This window comes from Myxocyprinus asiaticus, chromosome 21, assembly GCF_019703515.2.
Source record: "Myxocyprinus asiaticus isolate MX2 ecotype Aquarium Trade chromosome 21, UBuf_Myxa_2, whole genome shotgun sequence".
NCBI lineage: Eukaryota > Metazoa > Chordata > Actinopteri > Cypriniformes > Catostomidae > Myxocyprinus > Myxocyprinus asiaticus.
In genome coordinates, this window is record NC_059364.1 from 11,711,609 (window position 1) to 11,725,328 (window position 13,720).

General features: G+C 37.9%; 1 pseudogene; it reads left to right on the forward strand.

Moving 5' to 3' along the window:
• The first annotated feature begins 1,197 nt into the window (after positions 1-1,197).
• The window catches only part of LOC127411645 (synaptotagmin-16-like), a 37,674-nt pseudogene continuing 25,151 nt past the window's right edge, over positions 1,198-13,720 (forward strand).

The following is a 13,720-nucleotide window of genomic DNA, read 5'->3' on the forward strand; positions in this document are numbered from 1 at the left end:
TTTATATGCCTGTGGTCCAGTTTGTTGTAACCTAAAGGTTTTAATGATGCACTCATTCGGCTGCCTGATTTAATCAATATCCTTTATTGCTTCCACTCTCAACATCTCTCTTTCTCTCTCGCTCATTGGTGCCATGAACAGAAATGTGGGGTCGTCTGATAATTTAGAGCTGCAAATCAGTCTGGATTGGTATAGTTCACACCTAATAGACTGTAGCTTTTAAGCAGAGCTGAATGGATATAAATCAAAGTGGGTTGATTACACACAAAAATGAGATTTATGTGCAGAGCTGAGGGCAAAAGATGCGGTGGAGAGTAGTGTCTCCATGCTAATTTTTAGTTTGCTGGATGTGTGCCATTTAATTTTCTCATCATATATATATATTTTTAGATTTGTGGAAAATGATGACAGTGCAGTTGGGTTATTGACAAATAAGTTTGTGGAGGTCAGGTGATAAAAATAGTTTAAAACGTGTCAAGTTTGTAGAAATGTAATCTTTGAGTCCATGTGAAAGGTATTTAAAATACTTGCTCCTTGAATACCCGTGATTGTACACTAGGAACAAATTCAAATGTATTTTTGAAAGCACAAAATATATATATATATTTTTTTTACATATTAATTGACTCACGATTCACCAATATCTAGAGGTTTTTTTAGGGTTACTCCACGTGACCTTATTTGCCATTTCATAAAAATTTTAAAATAGATTTTTCTAGAAGAATAGGCCTTTTTCTAAAACTTTACACAGTCACGAGAGTCTAATGTTCTCATGTTTTTATAATGTGACTGCAGAATGAGTATGTTGGTAACACCACCTGACTTTGGTGGACAACATTTCTCAAATATGAAGAATTTTTAAAACAAAATTGTCACTGCTAATATATATATATATATATATATATATATATATATATATATATATATATATATATATATATATATTTACAGAAAAAATATAAATTATTCCGAACTGCGTATGCTTATAATTTTTTGACTGTCTCTGGGCGGTAAACCACCATTTTCGACTTATTAGCCCCAGCAAAAATGTAAAACTAATTGTAATTGTTTACGATTTTGCATTATTAATGTATTTCTGCGTAAATCCGTACATAAAAACATTAAGCGTCACTTAATTGACCCAAATTACAAGGTGATCATTTGAGGGCTCTTGAGTTCACTGGCGCAGCTGGCAAAACGAGCTCGAGAGAGCGCAGCGCGTTCTCGTGTGTGTTCTCGCCAGCAGCAGAACAGAGTCCCACCGTGGGCTTTTCCATCGTCACCTGCCGGTTTGAGAGGGACAGGGTGAGAAGTGCAGTCGGACCGTTTATCTTCGCCAGATCTGTGTTCATTCCCAGGTGCTTTAGAGACGTATGAAGACATCGATTGATACTGGTCAATCGGGTGTGTGTGATTGACGCCACGCGATCATGGCATCAGATAGTAAGTATCGCTTGTGTTTAAACGACATTAGAAAGCGATATTCATACCCGTTAGAAAGGCTTGTATTGATTTCCGAGCAAATATAATTATGGACAGTATCAGCTTCTGTATTAAAGCTCGGTGGCTGGTTTTGCGCAGGGCTGAGAGATGATGTGACGCCATTGCCAGCATTATCATTTATATCACATCATTCAGGGTTCATCTCTTCTGCTGTACATGAAATTATTAGAACTGACATTTCAGCCAGACAATTGGAAACATGGCATCTGAAAATCATGCAGTGTTTTGTATAATAACTACTTTTCGCATCCATCCACGGACGTGTGTGGCTGTTTATTTCATCTCCTGCTGGTTTTCATTGCTTTTCACATGAGTAAAAATGCTACACTAGATCTTCAATGGGACATGAAGGACCTAACTACTTAAAATGAAATTAGCCTTTTCAATCAATAAATCATTAAAAGCACCAATAATTAATTCTTCCTATGTATTTTGTAGTAGGGGAGACCGGGTCATGAGCTTAGTTTTAAGCGCTGAGGCGTGTGTTTTATACATTTTACACAATTCATTATTGCAGTTTCTTTTGGCCAAAACATTGTTTGATATTAATACCTTTGGTCTCTCCTAATCCATAAAACCACCAGAATTATTGTTTAAAAGGGATCGTTCACCCAAAAATGAAAATTCTCTCATTTATTCACCCTCATGTCATTCCAGATGTGTGTGACTTCCTTTCTTCTGCAGAACAGAGATTTTTAGAAGAATATTTAAGCTCTGTAGGTCCACACAATGCAAGTGAATGGTGATCAGACCTTTGTAGCTCCAAAAATCACATAAAGGAAACATAAAAGTTATCAATTAGACTTCAGTGGTCAAAGCCATATCTTCAGAAGCAATATAATAGGTGTGGGTGAGAAACAGATCAATATTTAAGTCCTTTTTTTACTCTCAGATGTTAAACTGAAAGTGGAGATTTAGAGTAAAAAAGGACTTAAATACTGATCTGTTTCTCACCCACACCTATTATATTGCTTCAGAAGATATGGATTTAACCACTGGAGTCTAATGGATAACTTTTTGGAGCTACAAAGGTCTGATCACCATTCACTTGCATTATATGGACCAACAGAGCTGAAATATTCTTATAAAAATCTTTGAAGAATATCTAAAAGTTCTGCTGAAGGAAGAAAGTCATACACATCTGGGATGACATGAGGGTGAGTAAATGATGAGAGAATTTTCAATTTTGGGTGAACTATTCCTTTAAACCTCTCATTATATCCACTCTAGCAAAACTAAAACAGCATTTAAAAAAAAAAAAAATATATATATATATATATATATATATATATATATATATATATATATTAAATGTGATTTTCTTTAAATGTGTTTATTATAAATATAAGCTTCATTTTTGCAGTGACAGTTATATGAATGATGTATTTCCAAGCTTGGAAATACATAATTTTCCCTGATTTACTGAAAGAGCTTTTGATAAATTGGTTCACCTATTGATTTATTACAATATTTTAAGTAGTTCAGTTCTCCTCAGTGGAAGGTATAATAAATATAATTATTAACCCTACTGTTAACACTTTTTTTTATTTCAAGGATTTATTATAATGATTAATTATTATTATTTTGATTATGTGGTGAGGAGGAGGGCGTGGCCGGGGTGTGTGATGACGCCCGCTTGGCGCTGAGTTGTCTAATCAGCGGGAGAGAGAGATAAGGAGGGGCCAAGATGCCAGTTCGAGAGAGAGATGCACGTGTTGTATGTGCGCCCTTGTTTTGTTTGCTGCAAAGCACTTTTATGTTATGTTTGATTTATGTTCTGTCATTAAAGTTTGCGTTGCTGTTCAGCCGATTCACACCTCCTCCTTGCCCATGCTGTGAAACTCGTTACACTGGTGCCGAAACCCGGGAGGGAGGAGGGATGTGCTGTCGGAGAGCCCTCGCCGCTGTTGGAGGGTCGCAACGGCGTGGAGATATGGTACGGCAGTACTGGAGCAGTTCGCCAGGAGGCGAAGGGGCCCACTGCCGATCACCAGGAGATGGAAAAGCTGCTGCCGTCCGCCAGGGGGTGGAGGAGCTCGCTGCCAGTCGCCAGGAGGCGGAGGAGCTCGCTGCCAGTCGCCAGGAGGCGGAGGAGCCGCTGACGTCTGCCGGGAGGCGGAGGAGCCTGCTGCCGTCAGCCAGGAGGCGATGTCCAGTGCCTTCGCCCGGCGTCTTGAAGGACTGCTGCCCAGCTGGCCGAGGACCAGGCGACAGTGTGTCCGGGGACCGGCGAGCTACTTTTTTTTCTCTCTCTCTCTCTCTCTCTCTCTCTCTCTCTCTTTCTCATTCTGTCTCTCCCGCTCGCTCTTTCTCTCTCACCTCTCCCTCCCCTTGTCTCTCTTAGTTTCCCAGGAGGCGGGGAAGGCCGGCCGGAGGAAGGACGGCCAAAAGGGCAACACCTCTCCAGGAAGGGAGGGGGGGAGTAGGTCAGGCCATAGGTTTCCCTGGCCTGAATCTGGAGGTGGAGGAGTGTGATGAGGAGGAGGGCGTGGCCGGGCCATGATGACGCACACCTGCCGCTGATTTGTCTAATCAGCAGGAGAGAGATAAGGAGGGGCCGGGACACCAGTTCGACAGAGAGAGAGAGAGAGAGAGAGAGAGAGAGATGCACGTGTTGTGTGTGTGCGTCCTTGTTTTGTTTGCTGCAAAGCACTTTTATGTTATGTTTGAGTTATGTTCTGTCATTTAAGTATACGTTGCTGTTCAGCCGGTTCCCGCCGCCTCCTTGCCCATGCTGTGAAACTCGTTACATATTATTAATTTTATAATTATTTTTTTATTTTAAAGATTTTTGCACTAGTTTGTTGTTATAGCTAATAGTCTATTCAGCTATGTGCTACGCAAGTGTAGTGTTCTCTAGATGCCTCAGATGAAAAGTTGAAAGTCAGCACCAGTTAATGAGTTGTTGGTGGCCTGGCTAAAGCGGATGGGCGCTTATGCAAAGGTTGCAGGGACAATCCCAGGTGAGGGAGTCCCAGGACCCAGGAGAGACACTGGGAGCAGAATTCTGCTTTATTGCCATTGTGCACTTGGGTGAGATACTAGGTTCCTGGCGAAGTGAACCATTTACAATGGTGTCTCTGTTTTCTACAAGTGTCATCTCCTCTCTGAATATGTGATTCGCAGTATTTTTTATTTTTATTTTTTTCAATATAGTAGCAGGCCTTAATTGAGGATCTCATCTGTCACATATTCTGTCCGATAATCTCTGGCTCTCTGTCCCTCCAATGACAGATAGTTACAGGCTGGGTTTCCCGAAGCACCAAGTAGAACGTTAGCAGCACTTAAGTAGTGCTTAATCTCTAAGGCGCATTTCCCAAATGCATCGTTACCTAACTAGTTTGTAAAAACATTCATAAATTAACGGGAGCTTTGAACCACTCTCAAGTCCGTTAAGTGTAACTTAAACATATCTTTCTGACATATTTTGATCATTGGAAAGCCATTGTAAACTATTTCAGAGGATAAAAAAATTTTATTGTTTACGCTGTAACGAGGTCCTTTTAGATGGGCAAGGAGGCGGCGGGAACCAGCTGAACAGTCAATGTAAAACTTTAGTAACAAACTGAACTCAAACATAACAAACTGCAAAACAAACAAAGACGCGCGCACACAGCTTCATGCGTGTCTCTCTCTCTCACTGGTGTCCCCGGTTCCCGGCTGATTAGGATGATTTAGTGCCAGGCATGCGTCCTTACGGCCCGGCCATGCCCTCCTCATCACACTCCACCACTCGATTCAGGCTGGGGAAACATCCGGCTTGACGTACTCCCCTCCCCTGCCTTCCTGGAGGTGAGGTGTTGCCCTTCTGGCGGTCCTTCTGCCGGCAGGTCTTCCCCGTACTCCCCTGGCGAAAAGCAGCAAGTCCTCTGTCCCCTGGCGGACAGCAGCGGTGAGGACTCCATGACAGCGCATCCCTCCTCCTTCCTGGGTTTCGGCACCAGTGTAACGAGGTTTTTAAGATGGACAAGGAGGAGGCCGGAACCAGCTGAACAGTCAATGTAAAACTTTAATAACAAACTGAACTCAAACAAAACATAAACTGCAAAACAGACAAAGATGCGCACACACAACTTCGTGCATTTCTCTCTCTCTCACTGGCGTCCTCGGCTCCTCCTCATACCCCTCCTGGCTGATTAGGACGATTCAGCGCTAGGCGTGCGTCCTCGCGGCCCGGCCATGCCCTCCTCCTCGTTACAATCACATTGAAATCAACAGGCAGTCTGCACATGCGACGTGATAGGTCTAAATTACAAGACACGTCATACAGTATAACACAGGTGCGAGGCTACATAAGGGCCAGGTCGCTGTCCTTTTCTGCATATCACGGTGCCGTTTTGCGGCCCTCTTCAGCCAGTCATGGCATGTTCAGCATAATGCGGCAGCCCGTTTCAGTTTATTGCAGCCCGTTCGGCCCCGTTTTGCAGCCGGCCCACCGGGAAAAGTCCTGGTTCTCTCCATGGCCATTCCACCCCTGTCTCAGACCATCTTAGGATGCAATGACATTGGGACGACAGGTGAATTGTCATATGTGTCATAATCAGGGTTGGGAGGGTTACTTTTGAGACACATTCCAATACAGATTACAGAATACATGCTGTAAAATGTAATTTGTAATGTATTCTGTTAGATTACTCAAGGTCACAAACATATTCTAAATACTTTGGATTACTACTTCAGCACTGGTAGATTTTTTTCACTTGTTTTGACTATAAAAACTCTGCTAGAATACACGTTAAAAATACATTCTCTGAAAAACCTAAATATCTTATGCAATGTTGATTTTAAAACAAGATAAATCAAATTGATCTTGTTTTAAGGATTTTTTGATATTTTTACAGGGAAACAATACAAAAATGATCAAGAATACGATTTTTGCCCTAATATCAAAGGTCTTACTAGAAAAGAAATTATGATCTAACCTGAATTTTCTTGATAAAAAATATGAACGTGCCTGGTAACGTAAAATGGCTAGAAATAGCATTTTAGCTTAGCGTAAAGCTGACAATTTACACAAGGTTTATTTCTATTTCTTCTGCTCCAAACTTACTTCAAACTTATTCTCTGTCTGCTCGTATGAATGTAACACATCATAAGTGTTTCACCGCTGTTCAAATGCACTTTGGGTCGCATCATTTATATTTATAAATGTTTTCCATCTGAAAGGAATTAATATTAAATGAAACAAATGACAATAAAATGCAAAGTAATCTCTTCAGTAATCAAAATACTTTTTGAATGTAACTGTATTCTAATTACTAATTATTTAAATTGTAACTGTAGTGGAATACAGTTACTTATATTTTGTATTTTAAATACGTAATCCCGTTACATGTATTACATTACTCCCCAACCCTGGTCATAATTCAGTATCTACAACCTCAGAAATGGTTCTTGAACAAGAAGTTTCTCTTATGTGCTTGTCTGCTCTTAAGCCTCCATTTGAATGTAACATTTCCCAACTCTATAGGACAGCTGTTAAATAGAACATCTGATTCACTCGTGTTTTTCACCAGACCTCTTATTTTACATAGACTACTAACTAAGATATATATTTTGCAACATTGCAGCAGCTCCATGAAGCCCAGAGAGCTGTCAGATTTTAAAGACTCGATCTTTGGGGAAAGAGCTAACACCTGTGCAAAGCAGGATGACTGAAAAGTGTCTAATAATAATGTTTATTGCATCAAATCTCTTATTTTAATTTATTATATTTATTTCTATGGCCATTTCATTTTTCATTGCATCAATATGACCTATTAAGGTAAATTACTAATAATTAACTTAATAATTGTTCAGAAACAAATAGGCATAATTATTGTTATTGTACCTGTAATTATGCAACTCTAAGTATTAAGCTAACTGTAAATGAGCAAATATTCACTCATAACAGCTGAGGAAAGGTCCACACTTTGTTATATTCACGATGAAATAAGGCACAGAATAGAGGTCCACCCTGTTTCACCAAGGTCTTCTCAGTTGGATATTTCTGGCCTCGCCCCTGGTATAACCTTATATTAGCCTTCTTTGATAAGCATAATTGTAATGGCAATAGAAAGGCGATATGTTCCTTTTAAACAGATTATTTAAGAAGACATGAGTAATGTAATGTGACCATGCAGTTTAAATCTTAAATAAATATGCCTTAATAAATAATTTAAATATGGTTAACAGAGGAGATTAGAGCGAGAGTGTGCAATGAGAGATTCTCTCTCTCTCTCTTCATCCTCCTCCTCTTCTTTCTTCCTCCAACGGCTGGTTCAGATCAGCTCGCCTATAGTCTTTTTACAAGGGAGTAACAAATTGCATGATGCATAATGGCAGTAAGGCTACAAGTACACCGAACCTTGAACTCTAACCAGATGATTTATTAATATTTAGACAGGTCTATGTGTAGTTCAGTACTGATGCCCATCATTTTAACGCTGTTTTGTGTGCATTTGTTCAGTTTCCAGCCAAATAACGTAAGGCTACGTGAGAGCCACTTATTATTCACATTGCATACATTTACGTTACATGCATTTATTGCATCACTTTTATTAATCTCTATGATTGAGCATCAATGCTTCTGAAACACCATCTTACTAAAGCCATCATTATTTCTTTAATTAAAATCGTTAATAGTTAGGTAATACATTTCGTCTCCTCGACAAGATTACAAACAACTTCCATGTTTGTTAGCATTTCCCACATTATTTTCATTTTGAGAAGACAAAGACCTGGACATACTGGCCAAAGTGATCAGCACCTTTGGACTGGACAGCTCCCGTAACGAAGCACTTAAGTTCTACTTTATAACGAGCGATCTACGTGCTGGTTTGGGAAACAGGCGTTACTCCATCATAAAATAATGAGTGACGTAAGTTAAGATGATCGTTAAAGCTGAAGTTGCAATGTTATTTGAAACCCAGCCACAGTCTAATCTTGAATCTACAGTCAGCCACAGAATGTACATTAAAACAACTTTGATCATGAGTGCAGAGAATTTCTAGTCTATAGGCAGGTTTTAATGCAAGTCCTCATATCACTTCCAAAAAGATTTTTCAGCAGGAATTCCCTAAATTCATACAGCATCTGTTCTATGTTTGGGATGTGCTTGCTTTAAACAATTCAGGATATCTTTATTGTATTTGGTCAGTCACAGGAATAGTTTTCTAAAGGAAAATGTTCAATGACAATCCTCTGTTTTTAATTTGCCCAGCAGAGCAGAAAGAATGTGCTGGTGTGTCAGTCCAAACCTCCTTTATTTACAAATTACCCCATTCATCTTTACCTGCATTTCAGTTCCTCACCTCTGCCTTTCTTAGGGCATGACCAATCCATCTATGAAAGAGAGAGATTGATTTTATGATCCCAGGTGGTGTTTAGTTTGGAGGAGGAGACAGATAAGCACTATAAACCATCTAAAACATTTTGTAAGAGAAACTGAAAGACATTTCAGTGCTTTCATGTGTGTTGAGGGGGAAAAATAAGAGGTAGACACTTTTTTTCCCCCCTAAAATCTCACAAGGTCGAAAAAAAAGACAAATTGCTCTGGTGCCCAGAGTGCAGTGAATTTTGAGAGAAAAACCTTACATTTTCTGCTCTTTGTTTGGGAGCTGCACAGTCAGGAAGGGTGTTAGAGCCCAACAGGAAATTTCCTGAGAAATGGAGAGAGCCAACATCCTGTGCCATTTAACTAATGACTGAGAAAGTTAAACAGAAAAAGAGAGAGACGGTGAAAAGAGTATTACTAATGGCTGGACACAGAGTTATTAGAACTCTAACAATTTATGCACAAAACATAAATTCTGTCTATCTACAGTATCTATCGTCTGTCTGTCATCTATCTGATCTATCTATCTTCTGTCTGTCTATCATCTATCTCTATCTATCTATCTATCAACTAATTAACTAATTAACTAACTGTCTATCTGTCTGTCTGTCTGTCTGTGGTGTTCCTACACCAAATGAGGTTAATTGCATGTCATGTAGGCGAGATCTTCATCTGTATCATAGGAGACTCAAAATTGTAGGTTATTTTTATTTTCAATTAAATACAGAAATTTTACAGTTTACGGAGGGAAGTCAGTGGGAACCAGAATTGGGACATGTTCCTTCAGAGATTTGAGAATTGATTCAGGGAAATACAGAGTCTTTTTTAGGAAATATAAAGTAAATCAAAGAGTCAGATCAAATTTAACCAAAGAACAGTATAAAGCATTACATGATTTAAGAGGAAATACAGAAATAATTATAAAACCGTCAGAGAAAGGATCAAAAATAGTAATAATGGATAAGGCACAATATTTACAGGAGGCCAGCAGGCAATTAAAAAACACCAAGCATTACTTACCACTTACATATTCTATACAATTAGAAATTGCTAGAATGATTTATGAAATAATGTTTGATTTATAAAAACAAAAATATATTACATATAAACAGTTTCTGTACCTCTCTGGCCATGAACAGCCAAGGTCACGTAAATTCTATATCTTCTTCCCTAAATGCATAAGCCACCGGAGTCGTAGACAGTTCCTTATATGATCCCATGTGCACGACTGATTTTAAGTGATTGGCAGAATTTATAGATACATTTATTAACCCTTTGTCTCAAAAACATTGTAGCTACATCTAAGATACTTATGAGTTTGTAAACAAGTTAAAAACCATTGAAGTACCTAAGAACTCTCTCCTTTTCTCTGTTGATATAGATAGTCTATACACAAATATCGACATACTACACTAGGATTAAATGCAGTTAGGGAGGCTTTTGCAATATATCCAGATTATAAATGTCCGGGGGAGGCCCTTTTGACCCTACTATATCTTAGTCTTACTCGTAATGATTTCGAATTTAATGGGAAATATTATTTACAAATATGCAGTAGAGCGATGGGGAAAAAACTTGCCCTGGCGTATGTGAATATTTATATGTGGAGGTGGAATGAAAAAGCTTTTCAGAAGTGCCAGTATTTACCATTAATATACCTTAGATATCTTTATGATATTTTTGGTATATGGCATCACCCCATAGAAGAATTCCATACATTTATATCTATTTTGAATAGTCATCATCCTTCAATTAAAATTAAATATGAGTTACAAGAGGAGAGATTGCAGTTTTTGGATACAGCGTTTTTGTTTTATTTATATATATATATATATATATAATCGAGGATGAGGGGAATAAAACTTTGGCTACTAAAGTATTTTTTAAATCAACTGATGCTCATGCTTTACTGGAGAAAGGCACACTTTTAGAGGTATAATTAAATCACAATTAATTAGATTTAAAAGAATATGCTCGAAGGAGTAACATATGTTAGAAGCAATTGGAATTTTTTTTAGGGCACTTCAACCGAGAGGTTATAGTAAGAGGTTTTTGAGAACAATAAAATCAGAGGTGATGCATATTGCTCCCTTAGATCTGAATAGGAAAAAGGAAACTATTAAGAATTGAGTTCCATTTGTGTCTACTTATTTTCAAAACTTATATAGATTACAAAAAAATATATAAAAGACAACTTTGAGAAGTTACAACAGAAAAATGAAAATTCTAAAGAATTTAGAGTAATATCAGCTTTTAGGAGAAATAGAAATCTCAAAGATTTTCTGGTCTATTCGACGTTTAAGAGTACTATTTCTCCTATTGAGAAATATTTTAGGACGTTCGATTATATTTTTAATCGATATTCTAAAATAGGTTATCCGAATAGACAATATTTTACAGTTGAGGACAGGCATATAGTGAATGTTCTTAATTGTAGGGAAATGTGGTATGCTGTATGTGGGTGAAACAGGGAAGCAACTTCAAGTTAGGATCAAACATATCTATAATATAAGAAAGAAAAGCCATTCCATGATATTTTATTGAACATGGGAATCAGGACCTATACGTTGCAAGTCTTCATTCTAGTTTTAGGTGGATGGCGTTACAACATAAGTCTGTTGAGAGGTGGTGGATAGAACACCTTCGAACTAAATTTTCTGAGGGGGGTGTTAGAAATTGGGGGAAGTAGTGAGTTGGAGTTGTTTTAACAATAATTTAGATATACATATTTGACAATAACCCTATCACACTAATCATAAACAAGAGTCTAAAAGGGATCCTTTGGAGATTGGTGGAGATATTGTTAGATGGGGCGGGTTTTGATGATGGACTCTAATCCCCTATCCTACCCTTAGTGATAATTGTGAGATGGCTGTAGAGATCCTAGAACAGAGTAGGGATTTTTTTTTCTTGCGCTAAGGGAAAGGGTTTGGAAAATTTAAGAAAATTCATGTTGCCAGTGCTAGAAATCAATCCATCCATCCATCCATCCATATCATATGTCTGTCTGTCTATCATCTGTCTATCAACAATCTGTCTGTCTATCTATCTACAGTATCTATCATCTGTCTGTCTGGCTATCAACTATCTATCTATCTGTTTGTCTGTCTTTCTATCATCTGTGTATCAACTATCTATCTGTCTTGTCTGTCTGTCTATCTATCATCTGTCTGTCTATCTCATTTTATCATTATGGACTTTATAATAAACTTACAGTGTGGAAGCAAGAAATCCATTATTTATATAAAATATAAATATATAAAAAAATAGCATAAAAAAAGCTTAAATATATGAATTTACCAGTAATTGTGTAGCGTGGTTAATTAGTGTAGTCAAACAGCAGAGTGCAATTTAGACAAATGACCAGTAGGTAGAGATGCTTTTCTATTTTTTTTAAACATGACAAGAAATTCATGGTTGGTTGCGAGGTCTCAGCGGTCAGATTATCTTCTCATGAGACTTTCCAGAGCACTATTATTGCCTATATATTTATTTCTGTAAAAAATAAAATAAAATGTATACTCAGAATTTAGTATCATTCAATCCAAACTATTTAAAAACAATTAACATTTATTCTCTCCTTGTAAGTGTTTGTCTGCGCTTCTCTTTTTCTCCCTGTCCTTATTACCGACACCAGCTCATTTTGATTCATTCCTCATAAAGTTTAAATTGCAATTGTATATATAGTTAATATTCTTAATAACCATCATATTTAGAGCACATATGAACTCAGAGCCCCCTGTGCACTCAAGAACAGCAAATCCATGGCAACATGAATCCTTGTGTATGCGTCTATGTGAACAAAGCCATACTCAAATCAGGCCTTACAGAATGCTTGAGCTGTTTCCAAGGAAACTCCATCTCATACATCATAGAGGTCCTTGTGGGTGAGTGTTTCTGTATTTACAAGGTCAGTGTGTTCCAAATAGTGCAGAGAGCATAGCTAGCAAGTAAGTGTTTGGAAATTACATTTGTATGCATCAGTGTATGCAATATTTTCTGAAATTTAAAATGATACGTCATCCAAAAATAAAACTGTCATAATTTACTCACTCTTATGTTGTTCCAAACCCGTATGACTTTTTTTCTTCCGTGGAACACAAAAGGAGAAGTTAGGCAGAATTTAAGGGACTGACAGCCTGAGTCACCATTCACTTTAATTGCATCTTTTTACCAAAGTGAATGGTGACTGAGGCTGTCATACATCTTAACATCTCTTTTTTGTGTTCTGTGGAAGAAAGAAAGGCATACAGGCTGAGCTGGGAGCTGAGAGTGTTTTTGTGTGTGCAACCTACTTTTGCTGCAGATTAGATGGTTCATTATAATAGTGTGCAGCTCCAGCCTTTTATTCAAAAACACACATGTAAACACTCTCAAACACACATTGAGGAGAGCCAGGCTTCTCAGACTAGGTGAAATATTCACTCTTATGCAACTTAATGGGCCATTTTACACTTGAAGTGTTCACTACTTCAAAGCTCCTTTGAGAAAAATGGGTCCAAGGCTTCTTTTATGAGCATAGAATGTGTTTGCGTAGGTCTGGTCTCTCCAAGCAGAGATTGTGCAGTGAACTGGCGGGGGTAAAAATCAGTCTTGTACAAATGAAACCTTCTCTGAAATGACAAATCTGTAAAAACTGTGAGCCTAAGATGGATTTAATGTGTAGATTTATAAATTGTCACACAAATAAGTTCTTCCTGAAAATCTGTCCATGTTATCCAAGCATAATTTGCGAATGTTCCAAAGAGCATCTTGTGTGCTTCAGTGGTTGCATGAAAATCTGACCTTTTGTACAAAGGACTTAACAAGGCCAATGTAAAATAAAGTATTAGTGATCAACAAAGTTCAGTATCTTAAATTTTTGTTCTTTGTTTTGTCGCCTTTTATACAATTAAATTTCCA